This window comes from Vombatus ursinus, unplaced genomic scaffold (assembly GCF_900497805.2).
Source record: "Vombatus ursinus unplaced genomic scaffold, bare-nosed wombat genome assembly UNPS02001419.1, whole genome shotgun sequence".
Classification (NCBI taxonomy): Eukaryota; Metazoa; Chordata; class Mammalia; order Diprotodontia; family Vombatidae; genus Vombatus; species Vombatus ursinus.
The window spans coordinates 3,657,856-3,676,567 of NW_020941197.1; the positions used below are offsets into that span (position 1 = coordinate 3,657,856).

Below are 18,712 nucleotides of genomic sequence, written 5' to 3' on the forward strand. Positions count from 1 at the left end.
AAATGTATTGAATGGTAGAAATGACAATCTTTTTTTCTATGCCTTGATCAAACCACATTTAGAGTAAGGTATTCAGTTGTGGGTGTCATAGCTTAGGAAGAACATTGGTTAATCCAAGTATCTCCCGAGGATGGCTAAGAGGATGCTGAAGAAACTGAAAACCATTCCTTATAAGGATGGGCTGAAGGAACTGATGATATTAATCCTGAAGAAGAGCTTTGGATGAGAATGATATCTATTTTAAATAATTTAAAGATAATATTTCATGTGGAATTAGTGGTTTGAATTAACGGGCATCTCAAAGTCAACATGTCCAAGGCGGAATTCATTATTTTTCTCCCCAAACTATCCCCACTCTTAACTTCTTTATTTCTAAGCAGAATAACACCATCTTTTTAACCACCCAAGTACACAATCTCTCAGGTATTCTCAACTCTCACTCTCCCTCACCCTCTACATCCAAGCAATGGCCAAGATTTATTGAGTCTATCTCCACTACATCTCTCACATTTGCCACATTCTGCTCACGTGGCCACAATCTTGGTTCAAGGCATCATTACCTCTGGGTGGGTTACTACAAGAGTCTCCTAATTAGTCTGCCTTCTTCTATACCCTCTTCTCTACAATGGGCTATTTTTCATGCCTGGAATGCTCTAAGTCAGGGATGGGGAACCTGTGGCCTTGAGGCCACACCTGGCCCTCTGAGTCCTCAAGTTTAGCCCTTTGACTGAATCCAAGCTTCATGGAACTTGTCCTGTGGCCACGGGTTCACAGCCACACTCTAAATCTTCACCTCTGCCTTTTGAAACCTTAACTCCATTAAAGGCCCAACTACCTAATGCCTTTCCTGACCTGTTTCCTAATTATTAGGGTTTCCCACTTCTCCACCAAAATACTTTGAATTTACTTTATACATATTTTGAATTTGTTTGTCTGTGTGCATTTTGCTTCCCCTTTCCTTTGCTTCTCTCCAGTAAAATGTCAGTAATTCAATGGGAGGGACTAGATTGAAGTATTTTTTTTTACTTTGTATTTCTGGCACCCACAATAGAGCCTAGCAGCTAGTAGATACTCAATAAGTATTTATTGAATTAAATTTAATCCAGGGCAAGTAGGTCCTCTCATACTATCTCTCTACTTAACTTTTTATCCACTCCCTATTTACCATGTTGGTTCTCTTCACTTCCATTGCATTCATACCTCTACAGGGCCAAAATAAGTAAATACAAAATAAAATGCCAAATGAGCAACATCTTCCAAGTTAGAATAATGCACCCACTATGATGCTTTGGCAATAGTGGACTTTAAACAAAATGTGATGATTGATTGATCATCAACATCATCATCAACCCTCTATCCTCTTTAGAGTCCTTCCCTAGAACTCTGTAACTTCAGAATTCAGAAATAAGACCACTGAATTAGAAAAGAGCCACACAAACAAAGGGAGAGGAAGCAGAAAATAAGATTTATAAACTCATAAGACATCAGAGCTGGAAAGAGACTTCATGAAAATGGAAACAAAAAGTTTTGTTTTGAAAAGCATTTTAAAATACCAATTATGTCATTTCTATCATACATGGAGAACATTTCTTCTGGGAGAATCATGACTAGATTTCAAAGCAAAGTTTCTAAAATATTTATTTATTTTTTTTGGCTAGGCAATGGGGTTAAGTCACTTGCCCAGAGTCACACAGCTAGTAAGCATTATGTGTCTGAGGTCAGATTTGAATTCAGGTCCTCCTGAATCCATGGCTGGTGCTCTATACACTGTACCACCTAGCTGCCCCTAAAATATTTATTAAAACAGCTAAAATTTATATAGTGCTTTAAGATTTGCAATGCACTTTTCAAATATTGTCTTATTTTGTCTTCATAACAATCCTGAGAGGTCAGTGTTATTTTTCTTCCTATTTTATAGATGAAGGAACTGAGACAGATAGAAGTTAAGTGACTTGACTGGGTCAGTAAGTATCTGAGACCAGGTATTGACTCAGGTCTTCCTAGTTGCAGGTCTGGTGCTCTACACACTGAGCCACCTAGCTGCCACCTAAAAGCCACAAGTGTCATAACATTGTGAAGTAAGATGGAGAGTTGTCATAGTGTAAAGGAAAAAAATTATATGATGGCTACCTCCAACTAGCATGGCAGCAAGCCTGCAGTAGATAATTAATGAGTGCTGCATTGTATTGTACTGTTATTGTAGCACTTTACAAGTAACAGATCTTTGATCTGCTCAAATGAATGATCCAGTCCAGTGGGCCATTACAGTGGGTGCCATGGACCACTTCTGTGATTTTGTCTATGTCTCAAAAGGGAAGGTGCCTTCACTTCTATGGATATTCTCTATTTACACTAGATTGAGTACATGGTCAGAGGATGTGTTGCACATGTATAGAAAGTCAGCTTCCAAGTCAGAAAAACCTGGGTTCCTCTTCTGCCTCGGACACATCCTGGCTATATGACCCTGGATAAGTCAATAACATTTCAGTGCTGTAGGACATTCTCTAAGACTAAGATGCAAAGAGTAACTGATCTGGTTCCCTTTACTAACACAGCTATCTACATACCAATGGTAGAGCTGCTGCCCTATCATGGGAATCACGAGTCTGTACCAAAAGAAAAAAAAATGCTGCTCTATGTTGCTAGAGGTCAGTAGCAATGAAGAAGCAGATCTGGTCTAGAATATAGGCCAGATTTAAAATTGATTGATTAAAAGAATGAAATGCTTATGAAATTAGGTGGAAAGTATTTTTGAATCAATGAGCAAGCTTTTTTTTCTCTTCTTCCATTAAGTAATTTGCATTGCATGCAATGCTGCAAAATTATTTATTTACTGCAAAATGGTCATCTCATAATATTAATGTCTTTGTGAGTGAATTGGGCTTTATTTGTGATTCACAAAAGATGACATCTTGACACTTCTATGCCATGGCTCTCTCATCAAGTGACCCTGACCTCCCTAAGGCTATGCTGATAAAACTTGCACTCTGGCACCTCTTGCCAACCTGGAAGGGCTCCTGTATAAGCCTGTTAATGGACTGTCCTCCAATGACTAAGTGAGCTAAGTTTCAAGAGGCTTGTCACCAGAAGGTGGGTCACTAAGTGATTCTTTTTATTTTATTTTTGTCATAGCAACTCATGAAACTACCACAGGACAGCATGAAGGGATGGATCCCAATTGGTAACAATAGACGGAGGCCTTGTGTTAATAAAAGAGATCTTGTGAGGTTTTAAGAGTATCCAAGAGGTAACAAATAAAAATGCCCAGTTTACATACAAAACATTGGCAAACTCAGCATCCATCTTGGAAAGATATTGTAAACATTTTGATATCCACAGATTAAGCATCAATTAGATTATGTAGGTGGTGTCAGATTTGATATGAACAAATTAGATGACTCCATTTCAAGGGGTATATTTCCTTTCTTTTTGCGTTAGCTAGCTGGATACCAGACCATCACAGCATTTCCTGCAGTCTCCTTGCCATGCCCCTACTCAGATGCCCTTTCCCTTCTCCCTTCTCCCTGCCCCATTTTCCATCGCCCTTTTTTATGCATTGCTTTACTTTCACTGGAATTTCATCTCTTTGAGGGCAAGAACCCTCAAATGCATGTTCCTAAGGTTCACTTCTCTATCTCATTTTCCCAAACTCTCCCCTTGTATCTCCCATAGGAATAGAGGTGAAGATTTGTGTCCCATTATTTGTCATGACTATAATAAGGTAAGATATAGACAAGGGCACAGTGCATGAATAGCATATTCCATGGTCAACTAGGTGGCACAGTGGATAGAGTGCCAGGCCTGCAGTCAGGACAATCAGAGTTCAAATATGGCCTTATATACTTACAAGCTGCGTGACCCTGCGCAAGTCATTTAACCCTGTTTGCCTCAGATTCCTCAACTGTAAAATGAGCTGGAAAAGTAAATGGCAAACCACTCCAGTATCTTTGACAAGAAAACCCCAAATGAGGTCATGAAGATTCAGGCACACCTGAAAATGACATAACAACAGAAATTCACCTACTGTTAGAATCTTTGGTTCACCCTTTTCATCCTACCTGACACTGACCTTTCACTGGGCTCTGATCTAAATTAGAGTGAATTGCAGAGAAGCAGCAAGAAGCTTTGAAAAGAAAGGTCATGAGGGTCACAGATAGGTGTTCAACTTGCAAAATACTTTGGAGATTTTCTATCTACTGAAGTTCAAAAGGCATGAATTCAAATCCCAGTGGAGGCTTACCTTCTTCATCTCAGCAATATGGATAGTAATATTTTTCCTACCTGACCTTAAGGATATTTGTCCTACCTACCTTAAGCCTGCTAAAAGAATCAAAAGAAATATTTTATGAAAAAAGTATTCAGAAATTTCAAAGTGCTTTATCAATGTCAGCTACTATTACTAGTATTCATAAGGTTGTACAATTTAGGGCATATGTTGTTCTGCCCAGTAAAATAGAGGCTTTTCAAGGGTGGTTAATGATTTCATTTTTGTCACGGCATCTTAAGCTCCTTGTACAGTGTCTGGGACTTTTTTATCCATATGGGTGGTTTTATTGTATTAGAAATACCATAAACCTATGCAAATTGGCCATTATTTTGCAACTTAAAGCCTTAAAGAGCTGTCTGGGGCATTGACTTGAGAATGGTAACACACCTAATGTGTGTTGGTGGTGGAGCCTGAATCAGGTTTCCTAGCTCCAAAACTAGCCCTTTAGCTGTGATACTACACTGCCTTTCTCCTAGCACATAGTAGGCTCTTAATGAATGCTCAATGTATTGAATTGGTCTCTAATCCTCATCATCATCATTAAAAGAGAAAACAAAAAGCATTTCAGTCCCTTTCATTCCAAAGTACTTAACCTCTAATATTTGTAATAATGATGACTTTGAGTCATGGGTCACCAGAAAATAATTTCATACAATGCTCTGCTGGAGAAAGATAATCAGAATTTTCTTGTGGAATGTCAGGGCCCTTTCCTTTGCTATTTACACATTTCTATTGCATGAGGCTCAAGATACCTCCATTGTCATTGTTAAACACAATAATTGATCTATTTCAAATTGCCACCATAATGGCCAACCCAAAGCCAAAGCCAAGCCTTACTGAGGAGATTCTGGCATATGCAAATTCAGAAATACAACAGGCAGCATAATGTATCCAACCCAAACATTAGATGATGAACACATCAAGCTTGATGTTTCTGAGGGAGATTCATGATAATTCCCCTCCTGTTTCAATTTAAGTAGTCTCTCATGAAGCATGGTTTCTAATTAGGAGCTGAGCACTGGAGCCCTGCAATACATTGTGTTTAATTAAACCTTCCTGACATAAAACTTTGCACAAGCTCTAAGTGCTGGCACTCAGCAAATAAAATGAAAGAGCTCAACAGAAACCTCCAAAAATCTTTTGATAGACTGTCCAAGTATCATTTATCTAAGGTTCAAAATAGTCATAGATCTCCTTTCTTGGAGGAGACTTATTTTTTTTAGACCAGGGGTTCTCAAACACGTCCCTAGGGTGATAGGCAAAGTCTGAGAGAAAAAGTTTGGGCTGGATCTGAATTACCTAGTCATCAGAGACTCACCCTTTCAATAAATTGACTACTTTCTGCAAGGCAGTTACCAAATAAAACCAAAATATACAAGAAGCCTGGGGAAGGGAAATACATAAATGAAATAATTAATTCCCTCTGACACAGCTACTTTCCTATAAAGCAAAGCATCACTGAAGGACATGGAAAAGGCTTACAGAAGGCTGTACATCCAAGGATGTCCACAAGGATGCAACTACCCAGTTCTCTGATCCCTGAAGGCTTGCTCGCATCAGCTCTTCTGTGATCTGATTAACTGATACTACCCAAAGGCTGAAGCAGTTTTACACTAGCAACAGTAACCATCCTTCACTTTCCTGTTTATCTGTCCCCAGTTAAACAGCATCCTCACATAGCACCAAGTTAAGAGCTGTCATTGCAGTTTCCTTGTTCCCCACAGATCCACTGGTTTTTCCTACCAATTGGTCTAACAATTGACCATCAGAACACAGACAACTATCTGCTTGGTTGGCTACTTGTCCCAGTGTCAAATATTCTTTGTAACAAAAAGCTTGAACCCTCTATCTCAGTGCAAACATGTCTACTACTCTTTTGTTACAGCTCTTCCTGCTCACCTTTCTCTTATGCTAATTGTCTATCCAGTTGCTTCTTCTAACCTCTTCGAACTTTCAGGTTTCTGACATCTTTTTAGCACCAACCTCACCAGGATGGAGTGAACATCAAATGAGCTAACATTTGTAAAAGAGTATTTAGCACAGTGTCTGGTACATAGGAAGTGCCATATAAATGCTTATTCCATCCTTCCCTCCCTCTTCCTTGACAAGGTGGAGGCAGCTAGGTTGCACAGTGGGTAAAATACTGGGACTAAACTCAGAGAGACATGAGTTCAAATCTGGAGTCATATTTAACTATGACTCTAAGCAAATCACTCAACTTTTGCCTGTCTCAATTTCCTCATCTGTAAAATGGGGATAATAACAGCACCTACCTCATAGGACTGTTGTCAGGATCAAATGAGATATTTGTACAACTCTTAGTACTCCACCAACCTATGAATATTGGCCATTATTTTGCAACTTGTAGCCTCAGGGAGTTATTTGGAGCGCTGACTTGAAATAGTAACACAGCCAGTGTGTGTCAGTGGTGGAAGTTGAGGCAGGTTTTCTGGGCTTTATGGCCAGCCCTGTAACCATGATACCATATTGCCTTTCTCTTGGCATATAATAGGCTCTTAATGAATACCCATTGAATTGAATTGGTCTATAACTCTCGTCATCATCTCTGCGATGGCATTAACAATGGTTAATTAGGGTTTATTCCCTTCCCTTCTCCCAAATAGTTGGTAAATTTGTCTTTACATGAAACTAAAAGTCCCATGCTTGATCCACCATATCATGCTGTTTACCTTCTCCCTCCTCCCCCAGAATTTGGAGACAAGGTTAGAAAATGTCCGACTATGAAAATAATGCTAGCAAAAATCCATGTAAAATTAGATGAGGTTAGCCCTCTGCAGAAGTTACCCATGCTCTCAAATGATTTGCAAATGTATTGCTAATAAGATTAAGGCATCTTCTCAAACTCCTCTAGGAAACTAAGGTGTCATCAAAATCTCATCAAGAAGATGTCAATCTAAAATGTAACCAACATAAGATAAGCTGGGATCTGATTACTTGTAGCATTCATAATGAAGTCATGTTAAAATAACAGAATCTTCTTGGAGGGGCTGCTGAGAATATTGAGGAAAAGAGATCCCAGGATCAAGGATTTAAAGTTAAGCAGGATCTTGGCAATCATTTAGTCTAAACTTCTCATTTTACAGATGAAGAAATTGAGGTTCAATGAAATGATTTGCCCAAGGTCACAGAGGTAGTAAGTAACAGAGCTCAAATTAGAATCCAAGTCTATTACTCCATGTAGGAATACTCTCTTCCTCTGTAATCCATGGCAAAGAATATTTGAGTGTTATGTTATAACTTTTCGAGGGGAATGGGGGAATGGAAGGTGCTCTGATCCTCATTGAGCAGCCTCTATATTTGGATGTAACTTTCCTTACAGAAGGTAAATTCATCAGAATAGCTAACTCCCTTTATTCAATTCAGCATTTAGAAAGCAGTTGGTCTTACGAACGTGCCTATCCATCCTAAGAAAGTGACCTGACCATTCTGACTTCTCATGCCTGCTACATCTCACATATTATTATCATTACTACTACTAATTAACTATGATGTTTAAAAAGTTTGAGATACATAATTTCTGGGCAATTGGTCATTTTATTAATAATGCCAGTATCTTCAATGAAAGGTCAGTGGCACTCTTGAATGCTGAAGACAACCGCGGCAATGGGCTAATGAATTATATGCCCTTGGAAGAGGGGTGTTTCTGAGGGTGGCAATAAATTCTAATTGGTTAACAGTTAAGGAGAGGTGAACTTTACAAAGAGAAGTGAGTTCACTCCAATAAGGGGCTAAGAGTAACATCTTGTCTCTCTTGTACAAAGACTATCCCTATACTCAGACCAGCCTTGGGCAACCTAGACAAAGAATCTATATCCTCCACCCAAGCCTGAGCTAATTGGGTGAAGTAGCAATACCTAGAATGAGGAGGATGTTAATCCTATCCTCCATCAGCTCTGTCCTTGAGAGATTGGACAAAAGGAAAGGGGGAAAAACTTGGTTCTCCCCAGTTTCAATAATTGGCTATTAATATGAAAGAGAAATAATCATTACTCTCAAATAATAGCTAATATTGATTTAAGAAGTGCTCCAAAGTCCTTTAGAGGCTTTTGGCTGGTTTTTCTATATATGCAACTAGGCAGTTAGTAAAGACAATGTCCTTGCTGGCTGAAATTAGCAAGTGTCTTTCCCCGACACATTCATCTTTATGGAAGAATACAAGTTACTTCAGGTTCAAAACTAAGGAACCACAAACCCTAGAACTGTTTGGTAATTATGAATCTATCAACCATTATCTTACTTATCAGTTTGCCCACAGAGATGAAAAATTTGGAGGTACAAGGCGTAGTCACCATAAACCATGATAATAGAGGCAGTTCCAATCCCCCGGGCCAAGAAATACAAAGAAATTACTAAATCTGAGAGCCCCAGTTAACTGAAAGGACCTTCTTCTTTGTTGTAAAAAGCATCTGGGGCTGAGAATCTGGAGCAGCTAAAATGAGAGGACACAGCAGCAAAGACTTTGGGAACAATATCAGCCTTTTTGTTGATTTTTTCTGAAGCCCAGGCAAAGGTTTTTTTTTTTCCCTTTTCTAAAAGAGCTGGGAGAAAAAAATGGCAGAACTCAGTTTCTATGAGTAAAAAGTGGCCAAAGATTTCACCTGATCTGGTGAAACCAGCAGTGGTAGAGTCTATAGCTGACCAGCATTAAGTGGAGAGTATGTTGTTGTTCATCCTGCGTTCTCAAAAAAGACCAGTGACATCACAAGAATATCTTGACTTGTATTTAAGTGAGGCAGAGCTATGAAAAGTCATCAAGTCATCATCAGTCGCACTCTCTCCCTCCAGAATCGTTAAAGTTCAGTGACAAAACAAAAGTCAAGATTACTGGCAATGGCCCAGGATGTAGTTCATGAGCTCGACCTTTCTAAATTAAGGTCTTTTCCAGGCCTGTGAGCCCAATATTGGGTCTGAGCTACTTGAAGACAGATTGTTGTTTTTGTTGTTATTGTTGTTGCTTTGTTTTACTATGTATCTTTGTAGCAAAAGGAAACCAACCCTTTCCTACTCCTTCTCTCGGAACAAACATGGTGCCTGGAACCTGGCAAGTGCTTAACTAAATGCTTATTGACTGATTGACTAACTGACTGACTTGGCTGGCTGAGCATTGTCCAGCAGAGACTAAGAGACTAAGAGGAAATAGGCCCAACAGGCCTCCCAGTATAATCACACCCCTAGAAGAGAACTGGGGCTTTCATCATCAGAAGCAAGAATTACCCTTCCAAAATGGTGTCTTGGGAATACATCTTTCCCACATATATGCCCCTCCATGTGTGTTCCCTATGTCTCTCCACTCTTCACAAAGATGTTGTGTGTTTTAGTGGCAGAGTATACCAAAGGTTTTTGGAGGGCAATAGTTTATTGCTATTTTTTTATATTATCATTTTTTTTAAAAATTTTATCATTTCAATAAATGCCTTCTCTTCAAATCAATTGGATCCTCTACCTGATTATTAAAGATAAACTTATTGGTGTGTCATAGGTTCCCCTGTGTGTTGGAGGGTGACCCCAAGGGGTACATATAATTAAATGTTTATAGAATGTTTCTCCTGACAGAAATCTGCAAAGTATCATTCCCATTTTACAGATGAGTTGTTGAAGTTAAGACACTTCAAATGATTAAGCTGATTTTTCCATAATCACTTAACTATTAAACTCCATTGCTGTCATCTAAATCCAGGTTTCCTGACTTTGGGTCTAGTATACTCTCCAATAGATAACACGTAGCATGATGTCATTGATAGAATGTTGGACTTGGAGTCAGAAAGACATGGTTTCAAATCTTGCCTCAGACCTTACTAACTGAGTGACACTAGGCGAGTCTTACTTTCTCTGAGCCTCAGTTTCTTTATCTAAATAGAGATTATAATATCACCTACTTGATAAAATTATGCAAAGACAAAATGAAAACTAGAAAGCATTTTGGTACAGCAGAACGAGTGCTCAATTTCAAGCAGCAGAAACTGGATTAAAAACTTTACTCTGCCTCTTCCTTCTAGTTAGATCATCTCATTTCCATGGGCTTCAGTTCCCTCATCTGTAAAATTAAGGATTGGACTTGCTGAACTCTAAGGTCTCTTATAGCTCTAAATCTATAATCCTGTTCTCCACTATACAAATGCCTACAGCTATCATTATCATCATCATTATTATTATGCTACTATTGCAAAATAATACATTGGCATTCATATAGTAGTTTCTTATAAGTTTTGTTGATATGAATTAGTTCCCTAGTGTCTCTTGTCCCCCACGGGAGCCAAGACACTAAACTCTTAAAGATGAAAAACAAACTCTGGAAAAATGAGGACCCTTACCAAGGTGCAGACAGTCCCTGAGTCTCAGCCTAAAGTATACTTCCAGTCCCTCTCTAACCATCTTAACAACAACAAACACATTGGAGATTTAAAATATCATCAAGTTGATTAAGGAAAGAAAACATGCCGATCTGTCAGGTGTTCACGATTAAAAATACTCACAACAGCCAAACTAGTTAGCATGAGGCCTGCACGTGTTCAACATTTCAGGTTTTAACAGTCACACTCCAAATATAATAAGTTGAGAGGAAATGCATACATTCAGATTGTAACTTAGTGAAAGTGCTGCTTATGCTATAGTCTCATTGAAAGGAATAATTATCATTGTAGACATATCCAAAAATACTACTTTTATTATGTCATCTCTTTGCTCAAAATCCTTCAATGGTTCTTCATTGCCTATAAGATTTAAATTCCTCTGCCTAGCTTCCAACAGTTTCTGGACCCTCTTCCTTTATCTTCAGTTATTCCCTATGGAAACCCTTCTCTGCTTTAAGGCTGGTCTCACAACCCCAACTCTACTATCACTCTTGCTTTTTCCATTTTTCTCCCTTCTATCTACCTGCCTAGATTATCTCCCTGAAATCTGTGACCAAGACAGAACAATGGGAGTTTTGCCTCAAGCAATTCTGAATTTGAAGAGTGCCAAATTACCCCCAAAAGTATAGGGGCAAGGTTAGTTATGACAGTGTGGAAGGTTAATGGCAGGAGGAGTGGGATTCCCAATGTTCCTGGCACCTCCCAGCAAATGTGTTTTATCTGCTTTTATTACCCCTAGGCACTAGGTGGCACCATAGTATATAGAGTGCCAGGCCTGGAGTCAGGAGGACCTGAGCTCAAATGCAGCCCCAGACACTTACTAGCTGTGTGACCCTGGTCAAGTTACTTGACCCTCAGTTTTCTTCATCTGTAAATGAACAGGGGAAGGAAATGGCAAACCACTCCAGCATCTTTGCCAAGAAAACCCCAAATGGGGTCACAAAGAGTCAGACATGACTGAAGTGACTGAACAACATTGTCCCTTTGGAGTCTGAGGAAGTTAGAGCTAGATAGCTCTTTTCCCAAGGCTCACCAGAGTTCTAAGATCCCAGTTAAGCCCAGGATATGGCACAGGGATGGGAAGTTCAAGCAGTACCAATCTTTAGACTTTCCTCTAAAGAACGAGTTGAATATCTAGGCAAGGGATGTGGATGGATGAGAGGGAGTTTGTGTAGCTTTACTGCCAGGCTCCAAAGAGTCCTTGACCACCTTTATGGACAGACTACAAAAGGGATCCGGATCTGACCAGGAGCCAGGACCAGAGAATGCCCAGAAGAGTGAGATCCTTGTAATCCTCTTCACCTCACATAGGTCCTACCCAACCGCTTTCCTCTGTATTTGAGAGAAAAGAGAAAATGGCCTTGGACTGTGTCTATTGACCCTGGGAGCTGGGAGACTATGTCTGTCCCTCCCTTCTTCCTTCCATCACTTATACACACACAAACATACCTACACACATACACGCAAAAAACATACATCTTCTCTGTAGGGAAATCACTCACCTTCTTGGCCTAGACTAAGTCCATTAATTGGGTTAGTTCACCCTCACCCAAAGGGTAGCTAAGTGGCCCAGTAGAGAGAGCACTGGCCCTGGAGTCAGGAGGACTTGAGTCCCAAATCTGGCCTCCGACACTTATTAGCTGTGTAACCCTGGGCAAGTCACTTAACTCCGTCTGCCTCAGGTTCCTCATTTTTTTTTTTTTTTGCTTTTTGGTGAGGCAGTCGGGGTTAAGTGACTCGCCCACGATCACACAGCTAGTGAGTGTCAAGTATCTGAGGCCATATTTGCACTCAGGTCCTCCTGACTCCAAGGCCAGATCTCTATCCACTGTGCCACCTAGCTGCCCCAGGTTCCTCATCTGTACAATGAGCTGGAGAAGGAAATGGCACACCATTCTAATATCTTTGCCAAGAAAACCCCAAATGGGGTCAAAGAGAGTCTGACACAACTGAAACAACTCAACAACAGCAACAAAACGCTGGCCCAAATGCTTATGAATCAAAGCAAAAGGATACCAGCCTTTCCTACTCCTTCTCAAGGATCAAGATTCACGGAGTATCAGCATAAGCTGGGAGCCAGAAGAAGGGTCTTTCCAGACTGGTTGCTGGTGTATCACATGACCTATAACTAATTCTCTTCTAGGGGACCTAGTCTACCCCATTTATCTCAGCAGAAGACTTCAACTTAACCTGACCCCACTAATCTCTAAAGCTCTTCTCTATCCCTCTCCCTTTCCTAGTCAAATTCCCAGGGGAAATTGTCTCAATTCATTGCCTCCACTTTATCATCTCTAGATCACTTCTCAACCCTTTGTAGTCTGCCTTCTCATTCCACCACAGAACAGAAACTACTCCCTCCAAGTTTTTCAATTTTGTTGCTATAGGGAGACTGATTTTTTTTCTGACCAAAATCTATCATTAAAACAATCATGCTCTGTGGCTAACAGGTAAGTATAATAAAGATAGGAATATGAGCTAATTAGTTAGAGAACAATGACCTCAGCTTGCTTTTTTGCAAGCTAAAGCAGAAAAAAAAATTAGGAATATCTGAAGCTAAGTGAGAGAACATTCATATCCCTAGCGACGTAGGGGTTGAAAAAAGAATTGGAGTAGGGCTTTAAAATTAATGAGCAATGTAGTTTTAGTAATTAATAAGGAAATATCAAAACATACCCTTTGATTACCTTATAACATGGGATGAGATTGAACCAGTAATAGGTATAAAGAGGCACCTCCCACCCTATAGGGGTGGGAGAAAGTATCTACCCTAATTCTTGTTACACTAGACTATAAGGTCCTTCAAGGAAAGTATGGCATTCTGCCCTGTTTATCATTTTATGTTCTCCACTATGTTCCACGGTGCACTGAGAATAAAGGCATTTAATAAATACTTGTTCTTGGGGCAGCTAGGTGGTGCAGTGGATAGAGCACCAGCACTGGAATCAGGAGGACCTGAGTTCAAGTCCGCCCTCAGACACTTGACACTTACTAGCTATGTGACCCTGGGCAAATCACTTAACCCCATTGTCTAGCTAAAATAAAATGACTAAATAAATATTTGTTCTTGAACATTTGTTTCAGGCCTCTATGGTTGAAAGACCCCAAGGGGTGGTGAAATGAGCCCTAAACCTGCTTCTGATTGGCAGTGAAAAGACTAAATGGTTCCAGGTTACACATAATAAGCAAAGGATGGAAAAGGCAAGGTCCTAAATTCCGAGCAGAAGTAGCAAGACTGAAGTAGAATTGGGAGCACAGGATTCAAGGTCCAAGGGTATCATCACTTACTGGGGCATTTTGTCTGGTTTTGTTAGCTAAGTGTGATGGCTATCACTAAAGCTTACCAGAGCTCTGCCCTGGCTTCTCTTCTCTCTAACATTCTCTATTTTGACTTGATGACCTTAGCTCCCATAGATTCAAGTACCACCTCTACGCAGGTGAATCCCAAGTCTACCTCTCTAGCCCTCTTGCCTCTCCTGAGCTCCAGCCCTGCATCACCAACTGCTTGCTAACCACTTCCAACCAAATGTGCCATAGGGATCTCAAACTCAACATACCTAAAAGAGAACTCCTCATGTTGTTCTCCAAACCCACCTCTCTTCCTAATTCCAAATATTTATGGTTAAGAGCACTGGTGTCAAGCTCAAATAGAAATGGATCACTTCAGGACTCATATTGATTTAGAAAACTACAAATTAATATTATCTACATCTTATATTTTTATTTATTTGCTTAAACTTTTTCCAATTACATTGTAGCCTTGTCCAGGCAGCACTTGGTAATTTTAAGAGTCTGACACCTCTGAACAAAAGCGCCATCATCCTTCCAGTCACTTGGTTCACAAGCTTACAGTTATACTCAACTCTTCACTGCCACTTATTCTCCCCCTTCCTCCCATATTTCATCAAATGCCCTCTAATACCTCACTTTTCTCTCCTCTTGCACAGCCTACTTCAGGACCTCATCACCCCTAACCTGGACAATATGCCTCCTATTGGCCTCCTTGCATCCAACATCTTTCCTCTCTAACATGTCTTCCACCCAGTTGCCAGATTGATTTTCCTAAAACACAGATCTGACTATGTAATTTCCCTGGTTCAAAAAGCTTCACTGGTTCCTTATTGCTTCTAGAATAAATTTCAAATTCCTGCTTGGCATTTGAAGCCCTTCACAGTCTGATTCCAAACTGTCATTCCAGGATCATAACACATTCCTCTTCACACACTCTTTTCTGGCCAAACTGATTTACCTGCTGTTATTGGCACACTACATTCCAGCTCCTACCTTGGTGTCTTTGTATAGGCTTTCCCCCAGATCTGGACTCCGTCCTCATTTTTTCCTCTTAAAATCCCCCGCTAACTTCATGATTCAGCTTATGAGCCACCCCATACAAAGAGCCTTTTCTGATCGCCCTATTTGTGAATGTCCTCTCCTTCCTGAAATAAGCATATACATACTTAGTTGTTTACATGTTATCCATTCACACACACACACACACACACACACACACACAAATATACATCCCAGGAGAACGTAAACTCCCTGATGATAGGGTCTGCTTTTCATTTTGACTTTCTATCCCCAGCATCAGTGCCTTACACAAGGTAGATGTTCAAGAAATGCTTAATTAATAGGCGGTTGTTGGATCACATTGGATTCGAATCTATCAGATAATCTGCAAGGATGAACACCATCACTCCTTCCCTAGAAATGGTGTTCCATGCCACCTGCCTTTCTTACCCACCCCTTGACCCTTGGCATCTAAGCACATCTTTTCTGACTCTTCTCCCAGGTTTAAAATTCCTGATTAGGACACTCTCCTCCCTCAGTCCCTCCTGCCTATTTAAATGCTACCAGTAGCTCAAGATCAAGTTCAGGTCATACTTCTTTCTGAAGCTTTCCCCAACTACCCCAGCCCTCCATGAGTTCTCTCTTATCTGATTTCCCAGAGAACTTGCTGTCTGCACTCATTCTGGCAATTTTATACCATCTTCCCGATGGCTGTACTGTTGGACATCCATTGTACTGTCTCCCCAACCAGAGCTTGCCTTAAGGGCAAGGACTACGTGCTATATTTCTGTTTCTCCTGTCTCCACCAACTTCTAGTTCAAACTAATCACAACGGTAGGTGCTCGATTAAACAAGCACCGATCAGGTTTCCCAGAATACTAATTTTCCGAGCTTCCTAAGAAGCATGGGGCCCAATCACTGTCATTTGTGTTTTTCTATTCTGTAAGTTCACTCCAAAGCAGCTCAGCCATGAGTGAACAGCAGCTGCCACTGAGCCAGCAATTTCAAACTGCAAATTGGGCCGTGATTCTCTCCTCAGTGATTATGGCGATGATCTTGGATGTCATTCTCAACAAAACTGAAGCCATGCGGGGGCCAATTGTAATTTCTGTCGTTTATTAAACTTCAAGTCAGCAGGAAACAGCCGCCTCAGCTGCAGGTTATTCCCAAATTGATCCTTCGGAGGCTATCAGGGCCACTTTCATCTACAAAGTGGTACCCCACCCGCAGCCCCCAATTCCATCACTTCCCTTTTCCTGTATAAATGGATAAAGGACGAGAGGAGCTGCTGGTCCTAACAGAATGGCTTAGACTGCACACAAAGCATCCATCTGCCCTGTGGGTCAGAGCATAAGCTCACATTGTGTTACACACTTGCAGTAGGTGTGCTAGCTTTTTGCTTGGTTCACACATTCCACTGGCTTTCTTAACCTTACTTCCACGTGCATGCAGAGAGACTTCATTAGGGTACTCTGCTTGTAGCCTAAGATTGTGCTATAATGGCCTAATTTGAAATAGCCTGCCCAAAGCCTCCAGCTCTCTCTCCCTCACTTGTCATTCTGACCATTGCCAGCCCCTTGAGTCTCTTAGACTTCACTCGAGCAATTAATCAATAAGCATGTATTTAGCGTCTCCTAAGTGGGAAGAGAAGGAACAAGCATTTCTAGCGTGTCTACTACATCCTAGGCACTATGCTAAGTGCTTTTTACAAATACTGTCTCATTTGATCTTCACAACAACCTTCTAAGGTAGGTGCTATTATTATCTCCAATTTATAGTTAGGAAAACTGAGGCTAAGCGACTTGCCCAAGATCACACAGCTAGTAAATATCTGAGATTGGATTTCAACCAGGGCTTCCTGACTCCAGGCCCAGAATTCTATCTCCTGTGCCACCAGCTACCTTTATTTGTTAGTGAGCACTAGTGATAGACAAAAATAAAACCACCCTTGTCCTCAAGGAGCTTATATTCTAATATGGAAGAAAACATCCATGTAGGACCTCAAAGCTGTCCAGTGGCAGGTTGGTATAGTGGGAGGAACATAGGACTAGGAGTTTGGAGACCTGGGTTTAGGTCCTGGCCCCCTCACTGTGTGTGACCTTGGGAAAGTCACTTCAGTCAGGTAAGAAGCACTTGCTAAATGCCTACTATGTGGAAGACTCTAAATTAGATGCTGAGGAGACATACATAGAACCACAACACTATCTGGGATTGCAACAAAAAAATAAAAGAGCTTCGCTTTTCTAGGGCTCAATTTCTTTGCCTATAAAATGAAGAAATGAGCAAGATGAGCTAGATCAGAAGTTAACCTTTTTTAAGATACAGACTTCTTAGGCATTCTGGTAAAATCTAGGGACTCCTCACATTAATGTTTTAAATAATTGGAGGAAATTCTGAATTTTAGGCAACTATAACTAACTATATAGTTACTATATAGATGTATTAGTGTGTGTATATTATATATATATATATATATGTATATATGCATGCATGTATTAGAAACTATAGCAACTATAAAGATGTATTTTCCCCATCCAAGTTTACAGAGCCCCTGGAATCTATTCATGGTCACCTTGGGGGGGGGGTGTCTGCATGGTCCCTAAAATCCCTTCCAGCTCTGACATTCTGTGACCCCAGTGATCAGATGATTCTTTAGTAAACATGAGTGGAAAAGAGAGAAAAAAATGATCCTGAGGGTGGGGATTGGGGTAGGAGGCAAGAAAAGGGCAAAGATGGTGGTCTTGGATCTTGAATCTTGTGTTTTAAAACAATAGCTCAATCTTGCTACTTCTGTTCGGAATTCAATTTAGTTTAATTTTCGTTGCTTCTTACTTATAACCTAGAACCACTTCTTTCCTTAAACCTCTTTTCTTATAAACCTTTGCGCATTAATATATAAACCATTTTGCAAACCTTAAAACCTTAAATTTTAAACCTTAAAACCTTAAATGTTAGGTAAGTTTAAATCAACATCAAGGTTCCTAGCTATACTATTTATTTGTTGTGTCATCAGAAATAAAACAAAGACAAATGATTGTTTATAAGATCATCTTTGAGAAAGGTCACAGCCAAAGTTACCTTTAATTACCACTACAACTGCTGACTTCTCTTCAGTTCTGGAAACACATTCTCACAATTCACTTCTCTCAGGATATCAATTAAGTCTCTTCTCAAGTATTCTCTTCATTTAGCTTCACAAGATAAATACAATTAAGGACAATTAGAATATATATGTGTGTATATATATGTGTATTTAAATATAAATTAGAACATGATTAATGCATAGGAGAAGTAGAAAGGGCTAGGAAATCAGAGAAGGGAGCTGTTATTCCAGTTGGAGGAATAGAGAAGGCTTTATAGAGGAGCTAGATCTTGAAAACTGGGAATACTATAAACAGGTAAAAATGGTAGGAGTGGGGACAGCTAGGTGGCTCAGCATATAGAGCACCAGCCCTGGATTCAGGAGGGCCTGAGTTCAAATCTGGCCTCAGACACATAACACGTATTGGCTGTGTGACCTTGGGCAAGTCACTTAACCCCATTGCCTAGTCAAAACAAAAAAAAAAATTGGTAGGGGTGTAGTAGGGGAAATTAATATTAGAGGGTCATGGTATTTAGAGCTTGATAGGATCTTAGTGGTTATCTGAACCAATCCCCTAATTTCACAGAAGAAGAAAGAAAGTGAAACTGAGGGACTAAAAATTAAATAATAATAAATGACATTTATATAGTACTCTGAGTTTTGCATAGTTTTTTTATTTTATTTATACTATCTCATTTGATTCTC

At 40.0% G+C, this 18,712-nt stretch overlaps 1 long non-coding RNA gene across 1 annotated transcript in view; it reads right to left on the reverse strand.

Annotated features, from left to right (window-relative positions):
• LOC114047143 overlaps window positions 1-18,077 on the reverse strand; it is a 57,621-nt gene extending 39,544 nt beyond the window's left edge. Inside the window, exon 1 of the long non-coding RNA XR_003569581.1 lies at window positions 18,004-18,077. This is a non-coding gene — a long non-coding RNA (uncharacterized LOC114047143). The remainder of the gene's footprint in view (window positions 1-18,003) is intronic.
• Window positions 18,078-18,712: the final 635 nt, after the last annotated feature.